The sequence below is a fragment of the Gracilinanus agilis genome, chromosome X (assembly GCF_016433145.1).
Source record: "Gracilinanus agilis isolate LMUSP501 chromosome X, AgileGrace, whole genome shotgun sequence".
NCBI lineage: Eukaryota > Metazoa > Chordata > Mammalia > Didelphimorphia > Didelphidae > Gracilinanus > Gracilinanus agilis.
Window position 1 is genome coordinate 29,234,236 of NC_058136.1, and position 13,493 is coordinate 29,247,728.

At 36.0% G+C, this 13,493-nt stretch overlaps 1 pseudogene; it reads right to left on the bottom strand.

Moving 5' to 3' along the window:
• Nucleotides 1-3,143: 3,143 nt before the first annotated feature.
• Nucleotides 3,144-13,493, bottom strand: part of LOC123253617 — a 77,766-nt pseudogene continuing 67,416 nt past the window's right edge.

Consider the following 13,493-nt stretch of genomic DNA (forward strand, 5'->3'; position numbering starts at 1 on the left):
AATCTAAGTTTCCTTCCTCTCAGTTTCATAATTCAACCATGCAAAACACAAAACCGAAAATGACCCAACTAAAAAACTGCTCTCATTCTCCTTCCTCCTTGAGCAGTCTTGGAATCAAATCATTCCTTATTTATTATGCTATGAAATTTTTATGATATATAATATATGTATATTATATAAAAATAACCAAATTGCTCATTGGCTATTCTTCATAGTGGAGAGTCACATTTCCAACTAAAATAGCAAGAAAGTTGGGAAAATATCTTGATGCACAGCCTTCCAAAAGAATGTTCCCTAGGTGAATTAATATTACCTTACCTTTGAATTTACACATTAGCAGAATTCAGCCAAGTGTAATTAGTGCAATAATAGTTGCAATAATAATCGAATCTACATTGAACTATATGCCGGAGCCCAGAATAGCCAAGGATTTGAGCAAAGAGATTACTAGGAGAGAGAGGGAGTTTTTTGTAGACTTTCCAGGGTTTAGGAATCATAAGGAGATATTTGAGGGCTCTCTGAGAGAGCAGTGGTGTCACCAGAAGTCTGGAAGCCTTGAAGTGGCCCAGAGGTGAGCTCTTCATAGTGAAGCTTTGGGGAATGGTATGGGTGATTCCAGGGGAGTTGCAGGTACTTTTGGGGTAAAGTTTAGCTGAAGAAGGAATTTGTCAGCTACCTTCTCTTTTAGTACAGTGAGTTTGGAATGATTTGGTTCCAAGAATACTCAAGGAGAACAGAGAATGATATTTATAATTTATCATATTGTGTGCTATTGTTTCCATGCTGCTTTATTACCCGTTTTTGTCCTAATTAAATGTTTTACTGTTTCAGTGCTTTTCTTTCCCTGGGTCTTTTAGTATTCAGAGCAACTGTTGAATGTTGAGACCTGAGGGGCAACTAGGTGTCTCCGTGGATAGAGATCCAGACCTAGAGATAGGACATCCTGGGTTTAAATTTGACCTCAGATACTTCCAAGCTGTGTGACCCTAGTCAAGTCATTTAACACCACTTGCCCAGCTCTAATCACTCTTTTGCCTTGGAATAGATATTTAGTGTTGGTTCTAAGACAGAAAGTAAGGGTTTAAAAACTGAATGAGGGCAAAGAAAGACTGATTGGGATTGATCGGTTCCATTAGCATTATCAATAATAATTTAAAACTGATTCCAGGGGGTCACCTGGGTGGCTCCGTTGATTGAGAGTCAGGCCCAGAGACAAGAGGTTCTGGGTTCCAATCTGGACTCAGATACTTCCTAGCTGTGTGACCCTGGGCAAGTCCCTTAACCCCCATTGCCTAGCCCTTACCATGCTTCTGCCTTAGAACCAATACCCAGTATTGATTCTAAGACGGAAGGGGAGGGTTTAAAAAAAATAACTGATTCCAGTGGTTTTGTAAAACTCCAAACCTTTCCAGGTCCAATCTTAGCTAAGCTTATTTTTATTTTTATTTTTAATTAGTTTTTAATTTTTTAGAAAAAAATTTTATGGTTACATGATTTGTGTTCTTGCTCTCTCTCCCCCCACACCCCCAGTAGCCAATGCGCATTTCCACTGGGTTGTACATGTGTCATTGATCAAGACCTATTTCCATATTATTGATCATTGTTCTAGGGTGTTCATTAAGAGTCTACATCCAAATCATGTCCACATCAACCCATGAGTTCAACTAAGCTTCCTAGCAATATTTTGACACATGAATAAAGGTTCTGTAATTCAATTTCCTGGCAAAAGAACTATCAACAAGCTCATTAAAAAATGAAAACTCTCACTTGTAACTTGAGTTAATGAGGGACCAAAACTCAGTATGAACATCTGGATTTCATTTATGGCTTAATTACTTATTTGTTTTTTGACCTGGGCATTTCTCTGTGTTGTTGTTTTTCTCTTAATATTTAAATTGGAATTGATTTCATGTCATTGTCAGCAGAGTACTTTGCCAAACAGAACAGATCCGTTCAGATGGCCTGAAGATGTGGGGCGGGTCCATTGCTTCTATCACGACAATGTATTTCACTTTGTTGTGAACACCGGTCCTCTCTTTGGGTTTTTACTTCTGGACTTGAAGGAGCCTGAGAAGCAGTCGCATTTAAATATTTCAGCATTTCTGCTTTCCATAGAACTAGGAAACTGTGAAGTATGAAAACAGAAGACCCTTCAGGCAGTTTTGAAACTTTGACAGAGGCAGAAAAAAGTTTCACTTCAGTTTAGTTTTTGGTGGGAGCTCATAAGATGGTTTATGCAAACCATACAACTGCTATAGCTTTGTTTTTCAGTGCTTAGTGCGCTGCCTTCATGTAATATGTGCATAATAAAGACTTGTTGACTTGAGATGATTGACTTATGAATTACTATCTTGCTAAAGGTGCCAGACTTTGGCTTTAGAAAGCTTTAGAGAGGCTACGAGGATCCCTGTAGTAGCAAGTTAACTCAATTCTAAAATGTAAGGTTATTTATGTTCTAGTGTATTTTTATTTATTTTGTTAAATATTTCTCAATTCCATTTTAGTCTGCCTCAAGCCCTGTCGAGCGCATGGGCCCCATTTGACCCTCTTTGGTCAAGTGACCAGTTTGCCTTATGAAATTCACATTTGAAGTGAAGCAGGGCACTCACTCATACAGCCAGTTAACAAAAGGTGACTTACTTGACCACAACAGAGAAGGTAAAATCATCAAGGATATAACATGGATTCATTTGGGAGCAGGTTGCCTGCTTTTTTATTGGCTGTGTTATTCCAGTGGCCAGAAACCTGAGGAACAAGGCCCTGAATCCTGGTATGTGGCTGAGTTTTGTAATCTTCTGAACCACATAAAGTCTCAAGAATAGCTTCGGTCCTTTTTATTTTTCATTTTTTTAACAATCACAAGTAATTTATAATTGAGAATCATTTAATATGAAATTATACAAATAAAATGTGTATAAACACAAACCCACATTTGTCATAACACAGATGGCAAAGGATGAAGTAAAAACAAGAAAACTAAATCACCCGCTATATAGAATTGGACACAGTTGTGTCATGTACACTCTTAAGTCTTTCACAAGATAGTCATCTCAGATCAATGAAAGACCACTTTCCATTCAATGTCGTCATCCTGCAAGATAAGGTTGCCGTGGCATCTACACCTGTTTTCTCCATGTCTTCCTTTAATATGGCTGGTAATCATTTTGGTGATTACCACCCCCTCAGGATGCTTTGCCATATGTGCTTTGTTGACCACTGTAGTCTGCATATCCCTGTCCATAGCCATAGTTCCCATAGTTATACCCAGTATAATCCTATCCACCACAGCCACTATAGTTTTGATCGCCACCATATTGAAATTTCCATATCATTGATTATAATAGTTATTAAATCCTTGGCTCCAGTTTTGGCCCTGACCTCGGCCACGACCCCTAGTCCCACCTCGTCTGCCAGCCGTAGTGCCCTACCCAACTTGCTGTTGTTGCTGTTGCTGCCTGTATACCTCTTTGGGCTGGGCAACTTCGATTTCACACTTCCCATAACCATTCTGATGATATTGGTTTTCTAATAATTTCTTTACTGGTTCTTCATCTGTATATGTGATAAAACAGAATCCTCTTCTTTCATTTGTTTTTGTGTCCATAGGAAGTTCAATATTCTCAATCTCTCAAAATGCTCCAAAATATTCTTTGATTTGTTCTGCGGACATATCTGAGCTCAGTCCACTGACAAATACTTTTGGCGGGGGGCTCCTTTCCCTTTAAAGCGTTAGCCCTTTTGGGGTCAATCAACTTGCCATCTAACTTGTGTTCCTTAAGTCCCAGAACTTTATCAACACTGGCAACATCTCTGAAAAGCACAAATCTGAATCTCCTCGATCTTCCCGTGACAAGATCTGTTTTAATTGTGCATTCTACAACCTCTCCAAAACGAGACAGGTATTCAGTGAGATCTTTCTTGTTCATATCCCAATTTAACTCTCCAATAAACATTTTGCCATCGTCCTGCTGGCTCTTGCTGGCTTTGATTTTGAATCCTTCTGCAAACTCCTCCATGTTGCTGTACTCATTCACGTCCTCAATGGCGGTGGGGCTGTTGGCCAGAGGCACCTGGCCCAGAGAGGGAGTCGAGGTGGCAGCGCGATGTATGGGGCCATATTTAAAATGGCAGGTGGAAGAGATCTAGAATAGCTTCAGTCCTTTTTAGGGAAAAAACTAGCCTATATTGCGCTCTTCGACCCAGTAAGGGATGCGATGGCTATTCACCCTTTCACCTCGATTTGTGTAATTAGGAAAGAAATCTTGTGAATCAACCAGTAGACATACTTAGAATTTTAACACGTAAATTAGGTGTATCTATGCCATGAAACTTTTATCAGGTACAAATACTTCTTTGACTGAATAATATAATAAAAGAATCATTCAACAGAAATAGGTATTAAAGCATTTTTTAACAAATGCTTGAATAAATCCTTAATCCAATAAAGGACTTTGGTCATTGAATAAAGGAAGATGATGCTACACCTGATAATTGGTGGAAAGAATCAGATGTACTTCTGCATGTGTATTTCACTGTACTCATCCACTCTTTTTGACTTTACTTCTCTCATGTCACTCCTCCAACCTTTTCCAATCTAGCTTCCAACTTGATCACTCATCTAAAACTGTTCTTCTCTCCAACATATCAATAATCTCTTAATTATCAAATGTGATGGAGAGGGGGATTTAAATCACAGAGTACTTTACAAAGTACTTTACAAAGAACAACAAATAAAGAAATGTAGTTTAGAGAAAAAAACCACAGCAGAGGAAGAGGAAGGGTATGGGGTAAGTAGCTTCTGTCAGGATGGAAAAGTTCAGTCCAGGAGCTGAGGATTGCATTTTGAGAATTGGGAGCCAGGCCTTTGAGAGAGAATTGTTTGGGGGAGGGGAGTGTCTTTCCCTCCTCCAAGCACATCTTTAACCATGTTTCTAGATAGATTGAAACAATCAAACACAGATTATCCAGCAAGTAGGACAAATACACTAAGGTCACACATAGGCATGAAATAATAACAACCTGATGAAAGTCAGCTGCAGAAAAAGTTGCCACCTCTTATGGCAAGGAGATCTGCTTCTGGACTCCAGAAAATCACTAGCCCTTTGAGTCCAACAGAGAACTATACCCAAGGAAGAATACCAGGAGTTTTTACCACCAGGACCTTTACCTCCGTGTTCTCTACATGTTTCACTGTAATCTAAGTTTGAGCCCACTCTTGTTTGCTTCATTTCTCTCATCTTACTCCACCATCCTTTCCAATCTGGGTTCCAACCTGATCTCTCAACTAAAACTATTCTTTCCAATATATTAACTACCAAACATTATAGGTTTCTCCTCCTCATTCATCATCTCTCATGACCTATCTGCTGGATTCGACACCATTAACTATTCTCTCCTCTTTGTCTTCATGCTCCCTCCTTGTACTATCCTACCTATGACTGCTAATTCTCTGCCTCCTTTTCTGATTCATCATCCATATCATACCCCTAATTGTGGGTATTCTTCAAGGCTCTATCTTATACCCTCTTTTCTTCTCTTTCTGCCATCTCATTCTTGGGAGAGCTAATCAGTTCTCATTAGTTTAATGATCATCTTTACATAGATGAATCTTCAATATGTATAAATGTCTCAAGCCACATTTTTGACTACTTATTGGATATTTCTAAATGGATAAAATCAGTATATCCTAAACAGAACTAATCTTTCATCTGATGCCTACCCTTATTCTAAACTTCCCTATTTTTGTTGAAGATGGTACTATTCTCTTAGTTTTCCACCTTCATTACATTGATATTATCCTTCACTCTTTCTTCTCCCTTACACTGCATATCCACTGACTTGCTAAGTCTTGCTATTTCTACCTTTCAAACATGCCTTGCATGTGAATCCTTCTCTTTACCTATACAGATACTTGCCTTAGTTCAGACACTCATCACCTCTTACCTAGATTATTGCAGTGTCCTCTTAATTGCTCTCTCGGAATCAATTATCTACTGGGGTGCCAAAAGGATTTTCCTTAAGTGAAGATCTGACCATGTCACTTCCCTGTAAATATATTCTAGTGGCTATCAATATAAATTTCTCTATTTGACACTGAAAGCTCTTAACAGCCTGCCCCCATTCTATCTTTCAAGCATCTTTGTACATTATTCCCTAATGGTACAATCTAGCTAAACCTTTCTTTCTGTTTGATTGATTCTAAAAAATAGATCTTGAGTACTGAATAAATATTTGTTAGTTGATTCTTTATAAGCTGATTAGATGGTCTCAAAGGCTAATCCTAAGATAGACTCTAAAATAGTGAGACTCTAACTTGTCACTTAAAGAATTTCTTTTTATTTCAAGCTTTTTTCTTCAGGGGAAAAATGCCAGTTTCTGGTTTAGCCATAGTGTATATATCTAGATGGCTCAGTGGAGACAGCCCTGAACTTGAAGTTAGGAAATCTTGAGTTCAAATCCAGCCTCAAATACTTACTAGCCAGGTAACCTTGGACAATTCTCTTAACCTCTCCCTGCCTTAGTTTCCTAATTTGTTAAATAAGGACCTATATCTTCCAGGGTTGTTGTGAGGATAAAATGAGCTAATATTAGTAAGTTCTAAACTTTAAAACACTACCTTACCAACTGATACAGCAACTTAGGCATTGGCTTCTAAATTCTTTCAGGACTATGTGAAAAAAGCATAGTAAATCAGAATGTGTTCACATGTTAAATGGTCCCCCCAGTTCAGGAAGAGAAAGAGGAAGAATACCTTTTTAGGACTAACAATATAACTGTGGTATATACACATTCTAACATCTTATCTATTTCTAATAAACCATTGGGAAATTAGATAAGCATCTTTGGGACAATTAGGTGAAGGTAGTCCATAGTGTGCCTGAACTGATCAAACCAAGAGTGAGACCAAAAGTCCCTGCCCAAGCCTGAGGCTAGACTTTGCACTATTAGCAGTCTCAGGGGGTGATTGAATCAGCAGTGACAGGTGGCTTTCATAACTCCCAGCCCATAGGCCATCACACCACCTAGGAAGAACTAAAACTTGCAGAAACCCAGCAATAAGGTTAAAGGTAGCATCAAGGAAGAACTGAAGTTTAAAGAAGTGTCCTTTCTTTCCTGAGAACAGAGCCAACCTTTAAAATAAAAGTGGAAGGTAAGACAAAGGCTGGGAAAATGAGTAAACACAAAAAAACTCAAATACCCATATAAAATGTTTATGGAGATAAAAAGCAAAACAAGACACAGAAGAGGACAGTGAAAATAAAGCAGACACATGCAAAGCTTCAAAGAAAAATATGAATCTGTCTCAAACTCTGAAAGAGCTCAAAAAAGGATTTCAAAAATCAATTCAGAGTCAGAGGAAAAATGGGGAAGAGAAATGAAAGAAATGGAAGAAGAAATGGGCTAAATTAAAATGGAAGCAAAAAGCTCATGGGAGAAAATCATTCCTTAAAAATAAGAATTGGGCAACTACAATCTAATGACTTCATGAAATATCAAAAAACAATAACATCAAATCAAAAGAATGAAAAAAAAAACAGAAGAAAACATGAAAAACTCATTTGAAAAAACAACTGACATGGAAAATAGATCCAGGAGAGACAATTTAAGAATTATCAGACTATCTGAAAGCCATGATAAAAAAAAAGCCTGGACATCATTGTACAAGAAATTATTTTTTAAAAAGACTGCCCTGATATTCTTGAACAAGAGAGTAAAACTGAAATCGAGAGAATCCACAGACCACCTCCAGAAAGAAATCCCCAAATGACAACTCCCAGGAATATTATAGCTAAATTTGAGAGCACCCAAGCCAAGGAGAAAATACTGCAAGCAGCTAGAAAGAAAAAAAATTCAAATACCATAGAGCTACAATCAAGATTACACAAGACTTAGCAGCCTCCACATTAAAGGACTAGAAGGCATAAAACATGATATTACAAAAGATGAAAGATCTAGGTTTACAACCCAGAATCACCTATCCTGCAAAACTTGAATATATTCTTTTGGGGGGGTGTATGTGTGGAAGAATCATATAATAAAATAGAAGATTTTCAAGCATTCCTGATGAAAGGAGAAGATCTAAACAGAAAATTTGTTGTCCAAACTCAAGACCAAAGAGAAGCCTAAAAAGATGAATAAGGAAGAGAAAATTTAAGGGACTCAATAAGGCCAAATCGTATGTATTCTTGCATGGAAAGAGGATATTTATAATTTTTTAAAATGTATCAGTAGTAGAACAGTTAGAAGGAGTGTATATAGACAGAGGGTGTGGAAGTAAGCTGATTAGGATGGCATGATTTACAAAAAAAATCAAGGGATGAAAAAGAGGATTGCACTGAGAGAAAAGGGAAGGGAGACAAGAAATGGGTTGTGTCTCATTAAAGAGGCATGAAAAAGTATTACAGTGGAGGAGAGGATAAGGGTTGTGATGGGCAATACTTAAGCCTTACTCTCATCTTAACTACCTCAGAGAGGGAATAACCATACTTATTGGAGTATAGAATCTAATTTTACACTATAGAGAAGTCAGAGGGGAATAAAACAAGGAAAAGGTGGAGTGGTAATAGGATGGAGGGGGTTATGGGGAGGTGATAAAAAGCAAAACATCTGTGAGGAGGAACATAGTGCAAGGAAAAAGAGCAAGATCAAAAGGGGAAAATAAGATGGAGGAGAATACACAGCTGTAATCATAAATGTGAATGTGAATGTGATAAACTCACCCATAAAATGGAAGCTGATATCAGAGTGGATTAAAAACCAGAATCCTACTATATGTTGTTTACAAGAAACACATTTGAGGCAGGTTGACTCATTCAAGGTAAAGGTAAGGGGCTAGAGCAGAATTTATTGTGCAACATCTGAATTTAAAAAAGCAGGAGTAGCAATCATGATCACAGACAAAGCTAAAGCAAAAATAGATCTGATTAAAAGAGATAAGGTAGGAAATTACATCTTTTTTTGCTTTTACTTATTTATTCATTGGTTCATTTACTTATTTTAAAGTATTTTGCCATGGTTACATGATTCATGTTCTCTCCCTCTCTTCTTCCCTCCCCCCTTTGGGAGCTGACAAGCAATTCCACTGGATTATACCTGTATTATCACCCAATAGCTATTTCCATGTTATTCGTGTTTGTAATAGAGTCATATTTTAAAACAAAAACCCCAAAACATGACTCATATAAACAAGTGATAAATCATATGTTTTTCTTCTATGTTTCTACTCCTATAGTTCTTTCCCTTGATGTAGATAACATTGTTTCTCATAAGTCTCTCTGGATTGTCCTGGATTATTGCATTGCTATTAGTATCAAAATCTATTGCATTTGATTACCCCATAATATTTCAGTTACTGTGTACAAGATTCTTATGGTTCTGCTCATTTCACTCCACATCAGTTTATGGGGGTCTTCCCAGTTTTACAACAGCACCATATTGTTTTGATGACTGCTGCTTTATAACATAGTTTAATATCTGGTACTGCTAGGCCACCTTCCTTCACATTTTTTTTCATTATTTCCCTTGATATTCTTGGGCTTTTGTTCTTCCAGATGAACTTTGTTATAATTTTTTCTAATTCTATAAAAAAGTTTTTTGGTAGTTTGATAGACATGACACTGAATAAGTAAATTAATTTAGGCAAGATTGTCATTTTTATTATATTAGCTCATCCTACCCATGTGCAATTAATGTTTTTTCAATTGTTTATATCTAGTTTTGTTTGTGTGAAAGTGTTTTGTAGTTGTGTTCATATAATTCCTGGGTTTGTCTTGGAAGATAAATTCCCAAATATTTTATATTGTCTAGAGTGATTTTAAATGGAGTTTCTCTTTCTAAATCTTGTTGCTGGACTTTGTTAGTAATATGTAGAAATGCTGATGATTTATGTGGGTTTATTTTGTATTCTTCAACTTACTAAAATTATTAATTATTTCAATGAGTTTTTTATTGATTCTCTAAGTATACCATCATATCATCTGCAAAGAGTGGTAGTTTAGTTTCCTCTTTGCCTACTTTTAATCCCTTCGATTTATTTTTCTTCTCTTATTGCTATAGCTAGCATTTTGAGTACAATAATAGTGGTGATAATGGGCATCCTTGCTTCACTACTGATCATATATGGAAGGCTTCTAACTTATCCCCATTGCAGATGATACTTGCTGGTGGTTTTAAATAAATACTGCTTATTATTTTGAGGAAAAGCCCTTTTATTCCTATATTTTCTAGTGTTTTCAGTAGGAATCGGTGCTGTATTTTGTCAAAGGCTTTTTCTGCATATATTGAGATAATCACGTGATTTCTCTTAATTTGGTTGTTGATATGAGCAATTATGCAAATGATTTTCCTAATATTAATCCAACCTTGCATTCCTGGTATGAATCTCTCCTAGTAATAGGGAATAATCCTTACGATAACTTGCTGTTGTCTCTTTGCTAGTATTTTATTTAAGATTTTTGCATCTATGTTCATTAAGGAGATTAGTCTACAGTTTTCTTCCTCTGTTTTTGGTCTTCCTGGTCTGGGAATCAGTACCATATTTGTGTCATAAAAAGTATGACTCCTTCTTTGTTTATTTTGTCAAATAGTCCGTATAGTATTAGAATTAGTTGTTCTTTAAATGCTTGGTAGAATTCATTTGTGAATCCATCTGGCCCTGGGGATTTTTTCTTAGGGAGTTCCTTGATGGCTTGTTCAATTTATTTTTCTGATATGGGATTGTTTAAGTGTTCTACTTCCTCTTTTGTTAATCTAGACAATTTATATTTTTGTAAATATTAATCCATTTCACCTAGATCATCATATTTATTGTCATATCATTGGGCAAAACAACTCTTGTTAATTGCCTAAATTTCCTCTTCATTAGAGGTGAGATTGCTCTTTTCATTTTTGAAGCTGTTAATTTGATTCTCTTCTTTCTTTTAAAAATTAGATTAAAGTAAAGGCAGGAATCATGTAACCATGGAAAATTTTTCTAAAAAAATAAAATATTTAAAAAATTTAGATTAACCACTACTTTATCTATTTTACTTTTTTCCTCCCAAAGAACAGCTCCTAGTCTTATTTATTAGTTGAATAGTTCTTTTACTTTCAATGTTAATAATTTCTCTTTTGTTTTTTAGAATTTCCAATTTAGTTTTTATCTGAGGTTTTTCTATTTGTTATTTTTCTAGTTTTTTTTTTTAAGTTGCATGTCTAATTCATTGATCTCCTCCCTCTCTATTTTGTTATGATAGGCACTCAGGGATATACATTTTCCCCTGAGTACTGCTTTGGCTGTATCCCATAGATTTTGTCTCCTCATTGTCATTCTCTTCAATGAAATCAGTAACTGTTTCTTTGATTTATTTTTTGATTCATCAGATTTGAAGAAGTGGATTATTTAGTTTCCAATTAATTTTAAATTTGCCTCTCCGTGTAACCTTACTAATTATAATTTTATTGCATTATGATCTAAAAAAGTTGCATTCATTTTTCTGCTTTTTTGCATTTGTTTACCATGTTTTTATGCCCTAGTACATGATCAATCTTTGTGAATGTACCATGTGCTGCTGAAAGGAAGGTGTATTCCTTTTTGTCCCTATTTATTTTTCTCCATATGTCTATCGACTCTAATTTTTCATTCACATTTCTTCTTTCTTCTTTATTTTTTGGTTTAATTTATCTAGATCTGATAGAGGAAGGTTCGGGTCTCCCACTAGTATAGTTTTACTATCTATTTTCTCCTTAAGCTCCAATAGTTTCTCCTTTAAAAATCTGGATGCCATACCACTTGGTGCATATATGTTGAGTATTGATATTTTTCATTGTCTATACTGCCCTTTATCAGGATGTAATTACCTCTCTTATCTCTTTTAATCAGATCTATTTTTACTTTGGCTTTGTCAGATATCATAATTGCAACTTCTCCCTTCTTTTTCTCAGTTGATGCCCATAAATTTTACTCCAGGCTCTTATCTTTACCCTGTGTGTGCCTACCTATCTCATGTATGTTTCTCGTAGACAATATATGGTAGGATTTTGGTTTCTATTCCACCCTATCTGCTTCCATTTTATGGATGAGTTAATCCCATTCACATTCAGAGTTATGAATACCTGTGTATTCCTCATCATTTTGATTTCCTGTGTATTCCTCATCATTTTGATTTCCTCTTTTAGACCTGCTCTTTCTTCTTTCACTATTTCCTTCTCCACCAGTGTTTTGCTTTTACTCAGACCCCTTATATCCCCAACCTTATTTTACTTCCCTTCTCACCCCTTCTCTTCCTATTCCCCTCTTATTTTTCTTTAAGGTCTATTAAATTCCCTCCCCCTTCCTTTTTTCTCCCTTTTGATACTCACCACCCCACTCGCTCCTTTGGTTTTTTCCTCTCAACTTCCCTGGAGGGGAATATAGAATTCTATACCCCAATGTATCTAGCTAATCTTTTCTCTCAGAATCGATTCCACTGAAAGTAAGGTTTAAATATTACCACTCCTTTCCTCTCCTTCCTATAATAGTATTCTTCTCCTCCCCCTCCCATGTGCCTCTTTATGTGGTATAATTTATCCTATTTTTCTTCTTCCTTCAAGTTTCTCTTGGTGCCATCTTCTATTCCTCCCCCCTTTTTTACATATCATCTTAAACTACTTAGTACCCCAACCTCTGCCTATGAATAATTCTTCTATTTACTATGATAATGAAAATAATTTTAAGAGTTATAGATATCATTTTCCATATAAAAGATAATCAATTTTACCTTACTGAAGCCCATAATTTTTTTCCCTCTTTCTTGTTTACCTTTTTTATGGTTCTCTTGAATTTTGTGTTTGGACATCAAATTTTCCATTTAGTTTTGGTCTTTACTTTAGGAATGCTTGGAAATCTTCTGTTTTGTTAAATACCCATGCTTTTCCCTGAAAGTATATAGTCAGTTTTGATGGGTAAGTGTTTCTTGGTTGTAGACCCAATTCTCTTGCCTTCCTGAATATCATATTCCAAGCCTTGTGGTCTATTAGCATGTAGGCCCAATTGCCTCATTTTATTTCCTCCTGAAGTTCATTTAATTTCTCCTTTAAAAATTTAGAGGTTATACCATTTGGTGCATATGTGTTTGGGACTCACATAACTTCATCATTTATAGTACCTTTCATCAAGATGTAATTTCCTGGGTGGAGTCAAGATGGAGCCTTAGCAGCAAAAGCTAAAACCTCTCTGACTATCCTACTGTACAAATCTTTAAAAAGAGCTTCAAAAAAGACAAAAATCTAGAATCTTTTCTATCTCTAAAATCTGGAATCTTATACTTTTGTGATCTTATGATGCTAATTGTACTTTTAGCCTTATGTGAACATCCAGTTATCTATGTGACTATAATCAAGTAATAGGACCACAGACACAGGACTTCATCTGGACCTTAAGAAAAGACCCTGGAAAATGTGTGTTCTTTCTTTATTTGTTGATGCATTTGGTTCTGCTGAAGTATGGTAAAAGTCTATCCTTTCTTTTTTTTAAT